Source organism: Scyliorhinus torazame, chromosome 2 (assembly GCF_047496885.1).
Source record: "Scyliorhinus torazame isolate Kashiwa2021f chromosome 2, sScyTor2.1, whole genome shotgun sequence".
NCBI classification, from domain to species: domain Eukaryota; kingdom Metazoa; phylum Chordata; class Chondrichthyes; order Carcharhiniformes; family Scyliorhinidae; genus Scyliorhinus; species Scyliorhinus torazame.
This window is the reverse complement of record NC_092708.1, coordinates 242,358,233-242,376,730: the sequence shown is the minus strand read 5'-3', so window position 1 is coordinate 242,376,730 and position 18,498 is coordinate 242,358,233. Positions and strand designations below refer to the sequence as shown.

The following is an 18,498-nucleotide window of genomic DNA, read 5'->3' as shown; positions in this document are numbered from 1 at the left end:
AATTTGGCAGGAGGCCAAAAATAATATTTAGCAATTATGTTCTTGGAACTTCAAAGGAAGCTCCCTGTCCATCAATGTCATGCATGCTCATTAAAAGACCAGCACACCAGAATTGTCACCCCCTCCAGATTAATCTCCCTGCCAGCGAGAAGTTAGAACATTCACTTTTACGACTGGCATGTACCAGGTGAGGGAGAGCAATGTTTTTATCTCTCTCACTTCTCTCAGGGTTTTGTGCCCTTTTTGAGTTTTCACTTTTTGAGCAGGCGCCTGGGGACCTTTGGTCATGCGCTTGGGCCTGACCAACATAAAAAAATCTAAACCACGCGTGTGCAGCTCTTTCCCAGCCAGCCGTGCTCTGGAGGCCCAAGAAACGCCGAGTTTTGGAGATGCCAACGACAGAGCTGAAGATAAAGGTTAGTTTTAGTTTAATTACATCAATTGTGAATCTTTTTCTTTCTCAGCACACGTGGAGTGGAGGGGTCTTCTGCTGCAGCACACTGGTTGGGAACCACTGAGATAGACATCCTCAATGAGTTAGCTCTGCATTGTCCTCTTTGTGTGTGTGTGAGCGGGGGAGGGGGGGGCTAGTATCTGTAAAGGCCAGGCTTTTGCTCGAGACTGGGTGGTGGCACTGCAAGGTGCACGGAGGATGACCAAGTAAGAGTGGAGCAGTGGCCTGGCAAAGGTGGAAGGGATAACGCAGGCTGTGGGGGTGCCCTTTAAACATGGCGACAGGACCTTCAACCTCATGAGGTAATGGTGGGGATGGCGACTTTCTGCTTGGCCCCATCGTGAGAATCGGCGAGCTCCTCGCGGATACATATTTCATGAGCTCAACAGTGTAAGAATTTGAGCGGTCAGCCGTCCCACCCCCAGCAAAAACCACCCGCACTACTACACCTGCCAAACTCAGGCTAGAACAGGAGGTTCTAGCACAGTCCTCTGGTTAATGGTATGTGGTTTCACAGCTGCTGGTGCTTAAACCCAAACAGTTAAAACACCTTCAACCGTGCTTCAAAGTGGAGCCGAGTGGTGTTCTGCATCTTGCCAGTCCATACATTGATGCCAATTGTCTGTCATCAGGAACAGAGTAACCCATTCCTGCAAAGAACTAAATTTGGTGTCAAACTGAAAGCGGGGGCACAATTCTCCGCCATCGGAATTCTCCGTTTTGCTGGCAGCCCGGGGGGTTTCCCGATGGCGCGGGGCTGCCCCACAATGGGAAACTCCATTGACCAGCCGGCAAAATGGAGACTCCCGACAGTGTGCCGATGGAGAAACCCGCCGCGGGTTTTTGCCACACATTTGTTGCAGTCCTGATTTGACCTTGAGGAGATCACAAAAGACTTTCATCCACTACGACTGGGTTCAATAAAACATCCTCTCATTTTCACTTTCTGATGCGAACTACCATTTTAGAATTATTTGATGGATATTTCCCAGAATTTTTATATAGATTATTTCACTAGGGATTTTTCTTTCTTCCAACTACAGGGGCAGAACTAACTAACTCCAATTATGAACAAAGTTTAGTTATCAATTTTGCAAGAACTGGACTTGTAACTACACATTGAGAAGTGGTTTACTAGCGTTCAATTAATTCTTCTTCTACCTGATCAAACCTTTAAAAATCAGCTCTCCTTATCAATTATAAATCTCACCGTATATTTAGAGATATGCTGCTCAATTCTCAGTCAGCGGGATCCATTGATCTGCCGGCAGCACACCTACCCCTGCGGGTTTCCCAACGGCATGGAGTGGCCACAGTGGGAAACCCAATTGGCCAGCTGCGGGAATGGAGAATTTTGCTGCTGGTAGGGGCATGCTGCGTGGCATGGAAAACTTGGCTGGTGGACCGGAGAATCCTGCCCATGATGTATTTTGAGATAAAATCATAAGAAATAGGTGTAAGTCCTTCAGCCGGACTCCACCATTCAATAAGGTCATGGCTGATCCATCATCTTGCCCCTTTGTAACCCTTGAATCCCTTGTCAATCAAAAATCTGCTCAACGACCTCCGGTTGCGGCGATGCACTGCTAAGCCGCACGTTTCGGCAGCTCCCGTTCTAACGGACTTTTGGGCTCTTTTCGGGAGCCCCAACGGAAATTTTTTCAGGCCAAACCCAGTGTGGGGTGACGAAGGAAGGTGTGCCCCCGGGGGTGTATGGAAAGGACCAGTGGTAGTGGCCAGATTGCGAAGGATCCTTTGGAGCAGCGGCAGAGAAGAGAAGGGAGAAGCAAGGTGGCGGCGGATGGAGCCCAGATGACATGGGGCCCGGACCAGCAGGAATTCCTCCGACGGTGTGTGGAGGAACTAAAGAAGGAGGGGCTGGCGCCGATGCTATTGGCAATCGATGGACTGAAGGAAACACAAAAGGTCCAGGCGATAGAGCTCCGTGGAGTGAAGGCAAAGGCAGCCGAAAATGAGGATGAGATACAGGGCCTGGTGGTAAAAACGGAGACGCATGAGGCGCTACATAAGAGGTGTATCGAAAGGTTGGAAGCCCTGGAGAACAGCTCTAGGAGGAAGAACCTACGGATTTTAGGTCTCCCCGAAGGAACAGAGGGAGCTGATGTTGGGACTTATGTGAGCACGATGCTCCATACGCTAATGGGAGCTGAGGCCCCAACGGGCCCCCTGGAGCTGGAAGGAGCGCACCGGGTCCTTGTGAGAAGACCAAAGGTGGGTGAAATACCAAGGGAGATAGTGGTGAGATTTCACCGCTTCATGGACAGAGAGGCTGTTCTGAGCTGGGCCAAGAAGGTACGGAGTAGCAAGTGGGAGAATGCGGTGATACGAGTGTATCAGGACTGGAGTGCGGAGGTGGCGAGAAGGAGGGCGAGCTTTAATCGGGCCAAGGCGGTGCTTCACAGGAAGAAAATAAAATTTGGGATGCTCCAGCCGGCGCGATTGTGGGTCACGCATCAGGGCAAGCACTTCTACTTCGAAACGGCAGATGAGGCATAGACCTTCATCCAAGAAGAGAAATTGGACTAGAACTGAGAGTTTGATGTTGGGGGGGGGGAAACAACGAGGTTGTGGTACAGAAATGTAAATTGGGAAATGGGAGGTTTATTATATAGAAAGGTTGGATGGGGAATTTCTCTCCCCTTGATGGGGGGACACGGTGAAATGTGGGCGCCGGTGGAAAAAGGGACAGAGAGGGGGGATGGGGAATGAGGGAGCTGCGCCATAGGGGGCGGGGCCGATAGGAAAGCGCAGGGTTTTTCCGCGCTATGGAGATGATGGCAGGAAGATAGGCGCAGGAAGGAAGAGAGCCCCACACGCAGGGGGGGTCAAAAAGAGAAAGGGGGAAGCCGGGGTCAGCTAGAGTTAGCTGACCTTCGGAAGCATTATGGGGGGAGTAACCATGCTAGATGGGGATCTAGCGGGGGGGGGGGGGGGGGGAAACTAACTCGGTTGCTGCTGCTGAGTGCAAGGGGGAGCTGGCAAGAGAAGAGGTGGTCGGGACGGGAAGGCGCCGCCTGGGGGACAGGTGGGTGCGCGGGACCTGGATGGGGGGGCTGGCCCAGAAAAGGGGATGGCTAGTCGGCCGGGGGGGGGGGGGGGGGGGGGGGGGGGGTGGCCCCCCAATCTGGCAGATCACGTGGCATGTGAGAGGCCTAAATGGGCCGATTAAGAAGGCCCGGGTGTTTGCGCACTTAAAAAGACTGAAGGCGGACTTAGCCATGCTCCTGGAGACGCATCTGAAGGTGGCGGATCAGGTTAGGTTAAGAAAAGGATGGGTGGGACAGGTATTCCACTCAGGGTTGGATGCGAAATTGGTGGGGAAACGGGTGTCGTTTGAGGCTAAGAATATAGTGGTGGATAACGGGGGTAGATATGTGATGGTGAGTGGTAGATTGCAGGGAGAGGCGGTCGTGCTGGTAAATGTATAAGCCCCGAACTGGGATGACGCGGCATTTATGAAGCGGATGCTGGGACGTATCCCAGACCTGGAGGTGGGAAGCCTGGTAATGGGGGGGTACTTTAATACTGTGCTGGATCCAGGGCTAGACCGGTCTAGATCCAGGACCGGAAGAAGGCCGGCAGCGGCCAAGGTGCTTAGGGGATTTATGGAACAAATGGGGGGAGTGGATCCGTGGAGGTTTGCTAGGCCGTTGGCCAAAGAGTTATCCTTTTTCTCCCATGTCCACAAGGTATATTCCCGAATAGACTTCTTTGTTATGAGTAGGGCACTGATCTCGAAGGTGGCAGGAACGGAGTACTCAGCCATAGCCATTTCAGACCATGCCCCGCACTGGGTGGATCTGGAACTAGGAGAGGAGAGGGAGCAGCGCCCACTCTGGCGACTGGATGTGGGACTATTGGCGGATGAGGGGGTCTGTGGAAGGGTGCGGGGGTGTATTGAGAGATACCTGGAGGTCAATGATGATGGTGAGGTCCAGTTGGGGGTAGTATGGGAAGCGCTGAAGGCGGTGGTTAGGGGAGAGCTGATCTCCATTAGAGCCCACAAGGAGAAACAAGAGGGCAAAGAAAGGGAGAGATTAGTGGGGGAGATTTTGAGGGTGGATAAAAGATATGCGGAGGCCCCAGACGAAGGACTATATAGAGAGAGGCGAAGACTTCAGACGGAGTTTGACCTGCTGACCACAGGAAAGGCAGAGGCACAGTGGAGGAAGGCACAGGGGATGCAATATGAGTATGGGGAAAAGGCGAGCCGGCTGCTGGCCCACCAACTTCGTAAGAGGATAGCGGCGAGAGAGATTGGGGGAGTTAGGGATGAAACGGGAACTATGGAGCAGAGAGCAGGGAAGGTAAATGAGGTGTTTAAGACCTTTTATGAGAGGCTATATAAGTCCCAACCCCCGGAGGGAAAAGAGGGAATGCTACATTTTCTGGACCAACTAAGGTTCCCGAGGGTGGCGGAGCAGGAGGTGGCAGGTCTGGGGTCGCCAATCGAGGTGGACGAGGTGACTAAGGGACTGGGGAACATGCAGGCAGGGAAGGCCCCGGACCAGACGGGTTCCTGGTGGAATTCTACAGGAAATATGTGGACCTGTTGGCCCCGCTGTTGGAGAGAACCTTTAACGAGACCAGGGAAGGGGGGATACTACCCCCGACAATGTCGGAGGCGACGATATCATTAATCCTGAAGCGGGATAAAGATCCACTGCAATGCGGGTCATACAGGCCTATCTCACTCCTAAATGTAGACGCCAAACTGCTGACAAAAGTGCTGGCGACAAGGATAGAGGATTGCGTCCCGGGGGTGGTGCATGAAGACCAGACAGGGTTTTTAAAGGGGAGACAACTGAATGTCAACATTCGACGGCTGCTGGGGGGTGATGATGACGCCCCCAGCGGAGGGGGAGGCAGAGATAGTGGCGGCGATGGATGCGGAGGAGGCATTCGATAGGGTGGAGTGGGAGTATTTGTGGGAGGTGCTGAGGAGGTTTGGGTTCGGGTAGGGGTTTGTCAGATGGGTCAGACTCCTATATGGGGCCCCAGTGGCAAGTGTAGTCACAAACCGGCAAAAATCGGGGTATTTTCAGCTACACAGGGGAACAAGACAGGGGTGTCCCCTGTCCCCATTGGCAATTGAACCACTGGCCATAGCGTTGACTCTAAGAAATGGAGGGGGGTGGTTAGAGGGGGAGAGGAGCATCGAGTGTCACTCTACGCTGATGACTTACTGCTATATGTTGCGGACCCTGTAGAGGGGATGCCAGAGGTTATGCAGATATTGAGGGAGTTTGGAGATTTCTCGGGATACAGACTAAATATGGGGAAGAGCGAGCTTTTTGTAATACACCCCGGGGACCAGGGAAGAGGAATAGACGCTCTGCCGTTAAGGAGAGTGGAAAGGAGCTTCCGATACTTGGGGATCCACGTAGCTAGGAACTGGGGAACTCTACACAGACTTAATCTGACGCGACTGGTGGAGCAGATGGAGGAGGATTTCAAGAGGTGGGATATGCTGCCGCTCTCATTGGCAGGCAGAGTGCAGGCGGTAAAAATGATGGTCCTCCCAAGGTTTCTTTTCGTGTTTCAGTGTCTCCCCATTCTGATCACAAAGGCCTTTTTCAAAAAAATAGACAAGAGCATTATGAGCTTTGTGTGGGCAGGGAAGACCCCGAGGGTAAAGAGGGGGTTCCTGCAGCGCAGTAGGGATAGAGGGGGACTGGCACTGCCGAGCCTGAATGGCTACTACTGGGCCGCCAATGTGGCGATGGTTTGTAAGTGGATGAGGGAGGGAGAGGGGGCGGCGTGGAAGAGGCTGGAGATGGCGTCCTGTAAAGGAACGAGCCTAAAGGCGCTGGTGACGGCGACGCTGCCGTTCTCCCCGAAAAGGTATACCACAAACCCAGTGGTGGTGGCAACCTTGAGGATCTGGGGGCAGTGGAGGCGACACGGGGGGGGTGACGGGTGCCTCGGTGAGGTCCCCGATCAGGAATAACCACAGGTGTGTCCCAGAAAGGATGGACGGGGGTTTCCAGAGTTGGCAACGAGCAGGAATTAGGAGACTGAGGGATCTGTTTCTCGACGGGACGTTTGTGAGCCTGGGAGTGATGGAGGAAAAATATGAGTTGCCCCCGGGGAATATCTTCAGATATATGCAAGTGAGGGCGTTTACGAGGCAACAGGTGACGGAATTTCCGCAGCTCCCGACACAGGGGATCCAGGATAGAGTGATTTCGGGGGTATGGGTCGGGGAGGGCAAAGTGTCCGAAATATATCAGGAGATGAGAGAGAGGGGGAGGTGCTGGTGGAGGAGCTGAAGGGAAAATGGGAAGAAGAGCTGGGGGAGGAGATTGAGGAGGGGCTGTGGGCTGATGCCCTAAGTAGGGTAAATTCCTCGTCTTCGTGTGCCAGGCTTAGCCTGATTCAATTTAAGGTTCTACTCAGAGCACACATGACGGGAGCAAGAATGAGCAGGTTCTTCGGAGTGGGACAGGTGCGGGAGGTGCTTGGGAAGCCCGGCGAACCACACACACACGTTCTGGTCGTGTCCGGCACTGGATGAGTACTGGAGGGGAGTGGCAAAGGTGATCTCAAAGGTCGTGAAGGTCCGGGTCAAGCCAGGCTGGGGGTTAGCGATATTTGGGGTAGCGGAAGAGCCAGGAGTGCAGGAGGCGAAAGAGGCCGATATTCTGGCCTTTGCGTCCCTGATAGCCCGGCGAAGGATCCTACTGGTGTGGAAGGAAGCGAAACCCCCCGGCGTGGAGGCCTGGATAAACGACATGGCTGGGTTCATAAAACTGGAACGGATGAAGTTTGCGTTGAGAGGATCGGTTCAGGGGTTCTCCAGGCGGTGGCAACCGTTCCTTGACTATCTCGCGGAACGTTAAGTGAAAATAGATTGACAGCAGCAGCAACCCAAGGGGAGGGGGGGGGAGCACTATTTTTTGTCACTTTGCTAGTTCACTATATTATTTAAATAATGTTATTTATCAGTTATTGTATTATTTTTATGTTGATTTGTAAAAACAGAAAAATTTTGTTTGAAAGCTTTAATAAAATATATTTTTTTAAAAAAATATGCTCAACACAGAATATATTCAATGACCCAACAGCCACAGCTCTCTGGGAGGTGAATTCCAAAGGCCTCTGAGAAGAACAATGTTCTCCTCTTCTCAACCTTAAATGGGAGGGAACTCTCATTTTGAAATGGCGCTCCCTGGTTTCAGATTCTCCCATAAGGGGAAACAGCTCAACATTCACCCTGTTGAGCCCTCTCAGAATCTGATACGCTTCAATAGGATCACCTCTCATTCTTCTAAACTCGACTGAGTACAGGTCCAACCTACTCAATCTTTCCTCACAAGACAAACCCTTATTCCCAGGAATCAGCCTGGTGCACCTTCTTGGAACTGCTTCCAATGCAAATGTGTGCGCCCTTGAATGAGGTGTCCAAAGCTGCACACTGCACTCTAGATGTGGTCTTGCCCTGTACAACTGTACTATTTTCATACTTCATCTCCCTTGCAATAAAGGCCAATATTCCATTTGTCTTCCTAATCATTTGCTGCAAATGCATGCTAACTTTTTGTGCTTCATAAACAAAGAAACACAGATCTCGTTGCACCACAGCCTTCTGCTCTCCCTTTCCCCAACCAAATAGTAAATTGTGAAACTATCCTACCAATAAAACTGTGACGTCTACTCTGACCTTTGCTGAATTGAAGCCATCACCCAATCAAATCCAACTCAATCTTCAAATAACGCAGAGTTTCAGGTAGCAGGACTTGGAAATGGCCGTTGATGGTGAATAAAGACCTGTTTAGCACAGGGCTAAATCGCTGGCTTTGAAAGCAAACCCAGGCAGGCCAGCAGCACGGTTCAATTCCCGTACCAGCCTCCCTGAACAGGCGCCGGAAAGTGGCGACTAGGGGCTTTTCACAGTAACTTCATTTGAAGCCTATTTGTGACAATAAGCGATTTTCTTTTTTTTTCATTTCCCTCCCCCTTTCCTCAGCACCCCTGACTGCCATTGGCAGAGCTGTCATTTCCCTCCCCCTTTCCTCAGCACCCCTGACTGCCATTGGCAGAGCTGGACTCTTTGTTTGAAATGGTCACTGCACAGCTTTTATTGCTCAGCCATCAGAGAGCTCACAGCTGCAGCCAGTCTACAAGACGAAATATTGATTTGATCTGCAGCAACAAGAATGTGCCAAGATACCTGGTGATAACTAGGTCCTGGAACCAATTTAAGAACCACTTTGAGCTCTGGCTCTGGCACTGGTCTGAACTGAAAAGTGTGACAAGGTTTAACCTCTTGACTCGTACCACGCAACAATTTTCTTCCCTCAACCTCCAGTCACGCTACAACTTTTCACCTTCTATTTGGTTGCTCAGCAACCAAATAGCAATCTGCAGCAGAGTCCGGGTGACGCTAATAATAACTGCAGAATGTATTTGTAGCACCATTTTCAACTGCATTAGCCCACCGCTGAGCTGGTACCACAATCACTATTCCGCCCCTGTAGAGCACCTCTTCCATGTAGACAGGGGAGTGAAGCGACAACACGCCATTGTTCATCTCCCCCACATTGCTCAGTATTGGAGCCAACCTCTAATGGGCTTCTCAGATTCAATCTCTGGTCTGTGCCAAGTCAGGGGCACATTTCCCCATTTCTAATGACAGCGCCAAATGTGCCAATACAGACCCAGGCCAGCAGGTCAACAAGAGCATTTCTGTTTTGCTGACCCAACAAAATGCCTCAGCCACCAAACCCAAAATGGCAGCATTTCCATGTCACACATCCTTATAACCTTTAATAGCGAATTACCAAGCTGTGGCAGTTCTGGGTTGTGGAATTGTGCAAGTTAGCCAGGTACACAGAAAATCTGGCTCCGCTCTTCCCTAAAAAGTTCTAACTCCCCCTCCCCCCGCCTCAGGAGATCAGTTCCTGCGAAATGTTTCCAACTCCCACAACAGGGGCCTTGCACCATCGAGTGAGATCATCACTTTCAAACTGACAAACATTTGCTTCTGGACCGCGTGCCCGACCTTCACTGAGCAACGGAGTTTGTGTGTGTCCCAACCCATTCCACGTCCAGCTAAATGGAAACTTTCTTCTCGATGGAGAGGGCTGGAATTTTTCCCGGCTCTCAGCCAGGGTGAAACGCCAATTGTGTCAGAAAGCTTCCTGCAAAGTCCTGCTCTTTTCTATGGACTTGTGAAGGATGATAAAGGGGGAGGAAAATAAAGGAGATGTCAACATCACTCACTCCTTTTGAATCTCACCAAAAGATGTGTTTAACAACATTACTGTGTTTTTTTCACCAGTGAAAAGGACCGTTTCATCCAATTTTTCCCACTCTCATCAATTCAACTCCTATTGGCTTTTCATAAAAGCTGTAGAATCCCTACTGTGCAGGAGGCCATTCAGCCCATTCAGTCTGCACCGATCCTCTGAAAGAGCACCCCACCTAGGTCACTCCCTGCCCTATCTCTGTAACCCGTAACCCCACCTAACCTGCACATTTTTGTTCAGAGGAGAATCACCAGATTGCTTCCAGATAAAAGGGTTAATATACAAGGAGAGATTAAACAGTTTGGGCTCATACTCACTGAAGTTTAGAAGAATGAGAGGGGATCTGATCGAGGTATATTAAATACTATAAATGTAGACCAAATGTTCCCCTTCTCGGGTTATCCAGAACGAGAAGTCACAGATATCGGTTGAGAGGCGGTAGATTTAGAACTGGAATGAAGAGGAACTACTTCTCTGAGAGTGGTGAATTTGTGGAACCCGCAGCCCCATATTGCGATGGAGCCTGAATCATTAAGTTGTTTCAGAAAGGAGATAGATATATTTCTGATTTTTAAAAAATGGGTTAAAAGGATATGGAGAACAGGTAGCGAGGCCCATTTGAAGCCAGGAAGAGATCAGCCATGATCTGATTGAATGGTGGAGCAGGCTTGAAGGGCTGAATTGCCTACTTCTGTTCCTCCTTCCTATGTTCCTAGACACGGGCAGAACGTGCAAACTCCACACAGTCACCCAAGGTCAGAATTGAACCCGGGTTTGGCGCTGTAAGGCAGCACTGCTAACCACTGTGCCACCGCCTGCTTTTCAAATAGACCATCAGTAATTTGCCACATCAGGTGGGAAAATATATATGTGTAGGGTTCCTGAATTGTCGAGGCTGGTCAGGTTCAACTCTCAGCAGTTTGGATTGGTAGGTTGGGTTTGAAATAGTAAACATTATTCTTCTTCTTACAGAGTCCCTCAGAGTTGAGAGTGACTTGCTTCCGAACAAAAAAATGAGTTTGCAGGTGACTGAGGAGTCCAATGCGTGACCTACAGTTTCTGTCACTGGGGCACTTTTACAGTGAGACTGGTACCTATGAGCTCCATCAATTGGATTGAAGTCCATACATTGCATCAGCAGTTGGAAGTCTTAACTCCACCAGCATGATGGGTGTTTAGGCTGCCATTGTAGTCTCTACTAAATAGGAAACAGGTAGGCAGCGGAAACAGTGGCATAGGAACAAATGTATGCCAACAAAAATCTGGGGGGGGGGGGGGGGGGGACTTCTGGTGGCGGCTATCCTAAGTCGCACACTTGGTGGCTCCCGCTCCGGTCGGACTTTTGGTCCTTTTCCCCCGACTTTTTTGCACTTTTAAGCGCTGGATTGGAAAGTAATAGCACTCAGGCACTGAATCCATACAGAGGTGTATGGAACTAAGAAGTGGATTCATAGGATTTACAGTGCAGAAGGAGGCCATTCGGCCCATCGAGTCTGCACCAGCTCTTGGAAAGAGTACCCTACCCAAGGTCAACACCTCCACCCTATCCCCATAACCCAGTAACCCCACCCAACACCAAGGGCAATTTTGGACACTAAGGGCAATTTATTATGGCCAATCCACCTAACCTGCACATCTTTGGACTGTGGGAGGAAACCGGAGCACCCGGAGGAAACCCACGCACACACGGGGAGGATGTGCAGACTCCGCACAGACAGTGACCCAAGCCGGAATCGAACCTGGGACCCTGGAGCTGTGAAGCAATTGTGCTATCCACAATGCTACCGTGCTGCCCTTGGAAGTAGGAAGGGTCGCAAACAGCTGAAGAAGTGGACAAGCAAGGGCAAAGGGGAGGCTGTGAGTGAAACCAACATGGCCGATGTCCAGACCCGGGCACCGCCAACTCAGCCGATAATGGAGCACCTGTTGCAGGTTATGCAGGAGAACTTCCTAGCACTGAAAAGTGATAATTTGGAACCGCTCCAGAAATCGTTTGACCGAATGGAGAAAAGGCTGGATGCCCAGGCTGAGGAGATCCAGGAGCTGGAGAAGACGGTGGAGGAGCAGGCGGGCTTTCAAACGGTGGCGGACAAGGAGATTCGAAGGTTGAGAGACGAACAAAAAATGCTCCTGGAAAAGCTGGAGGACCTGAAGAACAGGTCTCGCCGGCAGAATTTAAGAATGGTTGGTCTCCCGGAGGGGGCCGAGGGGCTGGATGCTGCCGCGTATGTGGCAGATATGTTCCAGAAGCTGCTGGGGAACGAGGTGTTCCTTCGCCCGCCGGAAGTGGACAGGGCACATAGAGCGCAGGTGAGGCAGCCGCGGCGAGGGGGTCCCTCACGAGTGATGGTGGTCCGGTTCCACAGGTTTCTGGATAAGGAGCGGATTCTTCAATGGGCCAAGAGCACGCGGAGTTGCAACTGGGGCAATAGCACCCTGCGCGTTTACCAAGACCTGAGCGCAGAGGTGGCCAGAAGGAGGGCAGGCTACAGGCAAGTTAAAGAGATTTTATATAAGGTGAAATTTGGGCTGCTCTATCCGGTGCGGCTGTGGGTTACGCATGAGGGCCAGCACCATTATTCTGAGGAACCCGAGGAGGCGATGGAGTTTGCAAAGAGGCAAGGGCTGGTCCCGAGCTGAGGACTCTTGTACTCGTGTTGGAACTTTGAATTCTTTATCTCTTGTTTCTGAGAGATGCCTGCATGTTTTTTCATGCTTTTGTATCTTGGTTTTAATGTGTTTTTTGTCTTTTTTCTCTTCATGTCTCTTTTTCGCTTTTGTGTTTGAGTTTTGTTAAAAAAAGAGAATAGTTAGAATGGTTCGGATATGGGGGGTGTTTTTTGGGGAATTTTTGCGATCTCTCTCTGCGTTCAGATAGGAATGGTTGGCTGTGCCTGCTATTTTGTTTTGTATGACTTAAATTGTACTATTGTTGGGGCTGTCTCTGTCCTGTTTAGAGTATTTGTTCAAGCAGGGCTGATTTGGGGAAGTGGTGTGGATGGGCCGGGGGGGGGGGGGGGGGGGGGGTGCCAGGGAACAATAGGTGGGAGACTTGCTGGCGCCGGGGTTGGGAGCCACCAGGCTAGCTGGGTGCGCTAGTCAACGGAAGCCAGGTTGGGGGGGGGGGGGTGTTCATTTAGCTAGTTTATGTCAGGGGTTAGGTTATAGGGTTGTGATGTTAGGGAAGGGGGGGTGGGGGGGGGGGGGGAAAGAGTACGTCTGCTGACGATGTTGGAAATTAGGCATGGTAACAGTGAGGAGGTATGGGGTGGAGGCGGCCAGAGGAAGCGCAACACATGGCTTGGGGGCTGGCCAAAGAAGGGGGATGGCTGATCAGCAAAGGAGGGGGGGCGCGAGGTGCCCCCCGACCAGGCTGATCACCTGGAATGTTAGAGGGCTAAACGGGCCAGTCAAGAAGGCGCGTGTGTTCGCGCATTTACGGGTTTTGAAGGCGGACGTAGTCATGTTACAGGAGACTCATCTGAAAGTGGCTGAGCAGGTCATATTAAGGAAGGGCTGGATTAGTCAGGTCTTCCATTCGGGGCTCGACACTAAGACCAGGGGGGTGGCGATCCTGATCAACAAGCGGGTCCAATTTGAGGTGGAGGGCACAGTTGCGGATGGGTGTGGCAGATTTGTTATGTTTAGGGGTAAGCTTGAGGGGGTGAGAGTAGTCCTGGTCAATGTGCCCCTAATTGGGATGACGTAGATTTTGTTAAGAGGTTGCTGGGGAAGATCCCTGACTTGGACTCACGCAAACTGATCATGGGTGGGGACTTTAACACAGTTCTTAATCCTGGCCTGGACCGGTCGTGTTCAAAAACGGGTAGGGTGCCAGCGATGGCAAAGGAACTGAGAGGGTTCATGGAGCAAATGGGGCGAGCTGGCCCATGGAGAGTTAGTTCTATTCTCATGTCCACAAGGTGTATTCCTGAATTGATTTATTTATCATGAGCAGGGACTTGCTGACAGGGATGATGGGTGCAGAATATTCGGCAATTGCCATCTCGGACCATCATAGAATTTAGTGCAGAAGGAGGCCATTCGACCCATCGAGTCTGCACCGGCTCTTGGAAAGAGCACCCCACCCAATGTCAACACCTCCACCCCATCCCCACAACCCAGCAACCCCACCCAACACTAAGGGCAATATTGGACACTAAGGGCAATTTAGCATGGCCAATCCACCTAACCTGCACATCTTTGGACTGTGGGAGGAAACCGGAGCACCTGGAGGAAACCCACGCGGAGGATGTGCAGACTCCGCACAGACAGTGACCCAAGCCGGAATCGAACCTGGGACCCTGGAGCTGTGAAGCAATTGTGCTATCCACAATGCTACCATGCTCTGCACTGGGTTGATCTGCAGATTTGCAAAGATACCTTTCAGCGCCCACAATGGAGGCTGGAAGTTGGGCTACTGGCGGACGAGGCGGTGTGTGAGAGGCTGAGGAAATGCATGCATAATTACCTGCAGGTAAATGATACTGGAGAAGTCTCAGCAGCGGTGCTCTGGGAGGCGCTGAAGGCAGTGGTGAGAGGGGAGCTGATTTCAATCTGAGCCCATAGGGACAGGACAGACAGGGCAGAAACGGACCGACTGGTTAAGGAAATTTTACGGACGGACAGGAGCTATGCGGAGTCCCCAAGGCCAGAGTTACTTAGGAAACGACAGAGGCTGCAGCCCGGGTTTGGGGTGTTGTCTACAGGGAAGGCCGTAGAGCAGCTTAGAAGGGCAAAGGGCGCAATATACGAGCATGGGGAGAAGGCCAGCAGAATGCTTGCACAACAACTAAGAAAGAGAGAAGCGGCTAGGGAAATAGGAAAGGTAGTCGACAGGGAGGGAAACCTGGTGGGGGACCTGGTAGGACTGAACAAGGTGTTTCGGGATTTCTATAGCAAGCTGTACACCTCGGAACCCCCCACGTTACCGGAGGGGATGAGGCGCTTTTTGGACGGACTGACCTTCCCAGGAGTAGGTAGGGGGTTGGTAGACAGGCTGGGGGCCCCGATCAGGACCGAAGAAGTACTGGGGGGCCTGAAGGTCATGCAGTCGGGTAAAGCCCCGGGGCCGGACAGATACCCGGTGAAGTTTTATAAAAAGTTCGCCGAGATAGTGGGGCCGGTGCTGGTCAGGGTGTTTAACGAGGCAAGAAGCAGAGAGTTCTTACCCCCGACGATGTCGCAGGCCACTATCCCGCTTATACTGAAACGGGATAAAGACCCGGAGGCGTGTGGGTCCTATAGGCCGATCTCTTTGATTAACGCAGACGCTAAGTTACTGGCCAAGATCTTGGCGACTAGAATTGAGGACTGTGTACCGGACGTGATTGAGGAGGACCAAACCGGGTTCATAAAGGGCAGGCAACTGGTGGCCAATCTAAGGAGGCTGCTCAATGTGATTATGATGCCCCCGGAGAGCAGGGAGGCAGAGGTAGTGGTAGCAATGGATGCGGAAAAGGCTTTCGACCGGGTTGAGTGGGACTATTTATGGGGGGTGCTGGGACGGTTTGGGTTCGGGGTGGGATTCATTGACTGGGTTAGGCTGCTATATCAGGCCCCAGAGGCTAGTGTGAGGGTGAACAGGACGACATCTGACTACCTCAGACTGCACCGCGGGACTAGTCAGGGATGCCCCCTCTCCCCACTGCTGTTTGGGCTGGCTATAGAGCCGCTGACAATTGCTCTGAGAGCTTCAAGGGACTGGAAAGGGCTAGTCCGGGGGGGGGGGGGGGGGGGGGGGGGGCAATGATGGGGATGGACGGGTTCATGGAAACCCTGAGGGAATTTGGTCGGTTCTCAGGATATAAATTGAACATGGCAAAGAGCGAGATGTGGGTAGTGCAGGCGAGAGGTCAGGAGAGTAGGCTGAGGGGGCATGGTCCCGGGGGTGGGGGTGGGGGGGGGAGTGGAACATAAAGTCTCGTTATATGCAAATGACCTGCTGTTGTACGTGTCAGACACAATGGTGGGGATGGACTGGATCATGGAAATCCTGAGGGAATTTGGTCGGTTCTCAGGATATAAATTGAACATGGCAAAGAGCGAGATGTGGGTAGTGCAGGCGAGAGGTCAGGAGAGTAGGCGGAGGGGGCTGCCGTTCAGGCTGGTAGGAGAAAGCTTCAGATATTTAGGGATACAAGTAGCGCGAGACTGGGGTAAGTTGCATAAGCTAAACTTGTCCCGGTTGGTGGAGCAAGTGAGTGACGAGTTCCGGAGACGGGATACGCTCCCGCTGTCATTGGCGGGGAGAGTGCAGACGGTGAAGATGTCGATTCTTCCGAGATTCTTGTTCATATTTCAGTGTCTCCCCATCTTCATCCCGCGGTTCTTCTTTAAGAGGCTCGATAAAATTATCCTGGGATTTGTTTGGGCGGGAATGTCCCCACGGGTGAGGAAGGCGATCCTTGAGAGGGACAGAGGGGATGGGGGGCTGGTGTTGCCGAACTTTAGCAACTACTACTGGGCAGCTAACATAGCCATGGTAAGTAAATGGATGGTGCGTACAGGGTCGGTTTGGGAATGGATGGAGGCTGCTTCGTGCAGGGGCACCAGTTTGGCAGCATTAGTTATGGCGCCTCTGCAGCTTCCACCGGCGCGGTACTCCACCCGCCCTATAGTGGTGGCAGCTCTACGGACCTGGGGCCAGTGGAGGGGAAGTTTGCTCCCCAATCTGCCCCCGGGAATATGGACAGTGGATTCCAATTATGGCAGAGGGAGGGGATTGCGAGGATGGGCGATCTGTTCCTGGAAGGGAGCTTCCCGAGCATGAGGGTGTTGGAGGATAAGTTTGGGCTGGCGAGAGGGAATGATTTCAGGTACTTGCAGGTGCGGGATTTCATATGCAGATTGGTACCATCCTTCCCACGCCTCCCACCAAGGGGGATCCAGGACACGGTAGTTTCCAGAGGAGAGGTGGGAGAGAGGAGAGTCTCTGACATTTATAAAGAACTAATGGGAGAAGAGGAGGCACAGACCGAAGAAATGAAGCTTAAGTGGGACGAGGATCTCGGGGGGGAGATAGGGGACGGCATATGGGCAGACGCTTTGAGTAGAGTAAACACGACTGCAACATGCGCCAGGCTCAGTCTGATCCAGTTCAAGGTCGTACATTGGGCCCACATGACCGTGGCCCGGATGAGCAAATTCTTTGGGCTGGAGGACAAATGTGCTAGATGTGCTGGAGGACCAGCGAACCATGTACACATGTTCTGGGTGTGTCCTAAACTAAAGGGATACTGGCAGGGATTCGCGGACATCATGTCCCGGGTATTGAAAACTAGGATAGCAATGAGTCCAGAGGTGGCAATTTTTGGGGTTTCGGAGGACCCGGGAGTCCAGGAGGAGAAAGTGGCCGACGTCTTGGCCTTTGCTTTCCTGGTAGCCCGGCGACGAATACTGTTGGCATGGAGGGACTCAAAGCCCCCGAAATCTGAAGTATGGCTTTCGGACTGGCGAGCTTTCTCAGGCTGGAAAAAATTAAGTTCGCCTTGAGAGGATCGTTGTCAGGGTTCGCCCGGAGGTGGCAGCCATTCGTTGACTTCTTCGCAGAGAATTAATCGTCGGCAGGGGAAGGGGGGGGGGGGGGGGGGGGTTAGGGTAGCGTAGAGTAGGGGGTTGCTTAGGCAGGTTCTTGCCAGAGGGGAGTTGATGCTTGCATTATGTCTTAATGTTTTTTGTATACTACGGTACAATGTTGCTGTTTTATATGCCAAAAATACCTCAATAAAATTGTTTATTAAAAAAAAACCTGGGGGAAGGGACGAGAGGCATTGCAGCTGGAAGAAGACAAGTGGCACGATACTGCTTCAAAACGCACTGCACCCTGCAAATGGAGTTCCCAATCTTGGCTCTGGGATGGTGACGCAGTGCTCAGTTTGAGCCAAGCTCTTCCCCACAGGAAGGAGAGGCTTCCTTTTCGAGATAGGCATTCTTTCTCGCTTGTAAGTGAATGTTCCAGAGTGAGTAGTGGTTGCCAACTCTCCAGGATTGGCCTGCAGGCTCAAGGAATTGAAGTCCAACCTCCAGGACACTGTTGTGTCCAACCCTGGAGAAAAAGAATCATTGGGACATTAAAGAAAATGTTTATTTTATGGATCAGTTCTTTGAACTTTTAAAACCAGCTATAAAAATATTGAAAACTGGGGGCGAAAGGGCTGAGAGTCAGGCATCATCCGATTGGGTAATGAATCTTTTTGCTTTCCGATTAACGGAGGAAGGCAGTACGTCACAAGAATGGATGTGTTGGTTGACCAATAGCTGCAGTAGAAGGAATACATTTAATGCCAATTCTGTAAGTGAGTCGATCAGAGGCAAAAGCCTCTAGTGTGTGGCACAGGAGACTTAGAGAAGGGAAGAAAAGCAGTTTTAGAAACGGAACTCTAATTCTACGGAAGCAGAACAAAAAAAACACAAAACGTGTTAAGTGCAACAATTTATTTTTATTGCTTGTTCAAATGATATGTGGGAAACCGTAGCAGAATTCAAAACTGACAGACTGACAAGAAACATTTACCCCGATTTGCCACATCCAATTTGAACTGATTGCAAACTAAATGAAATTCCTGTACTTGTTTCAAAGTTCAACTAGAGGGCACCAGCACCTAATGCTGAAACTGAGTGTCATTATAAAGACCTAACCAATGAACTTGAAGACGATGCACTTGATTTTCACAAAGTCAGGGTGACTTGGGAGCCGTTTCAAGATGGTGGGTGGGTTCATATTTTGGGATTCGCCACCCCATTCCCAGGGTCTCTGATTTTCAGTACATT

General features: G+C 51.3%; 1 protein-coding gene across 6 annotated transcripts in view; it reads right to left on the bottom strand.

Moving 5' to 3' along the window:
• Positions 1-18,498, bottom strand: part of actn1 (actinin, alpha 1) — a 292,127-nt gene that overhangs the window by 77,401 nt on the left and 196,228 nt on the right. The gene's annotated exons all lie outside the window — the stretch shown is intronic.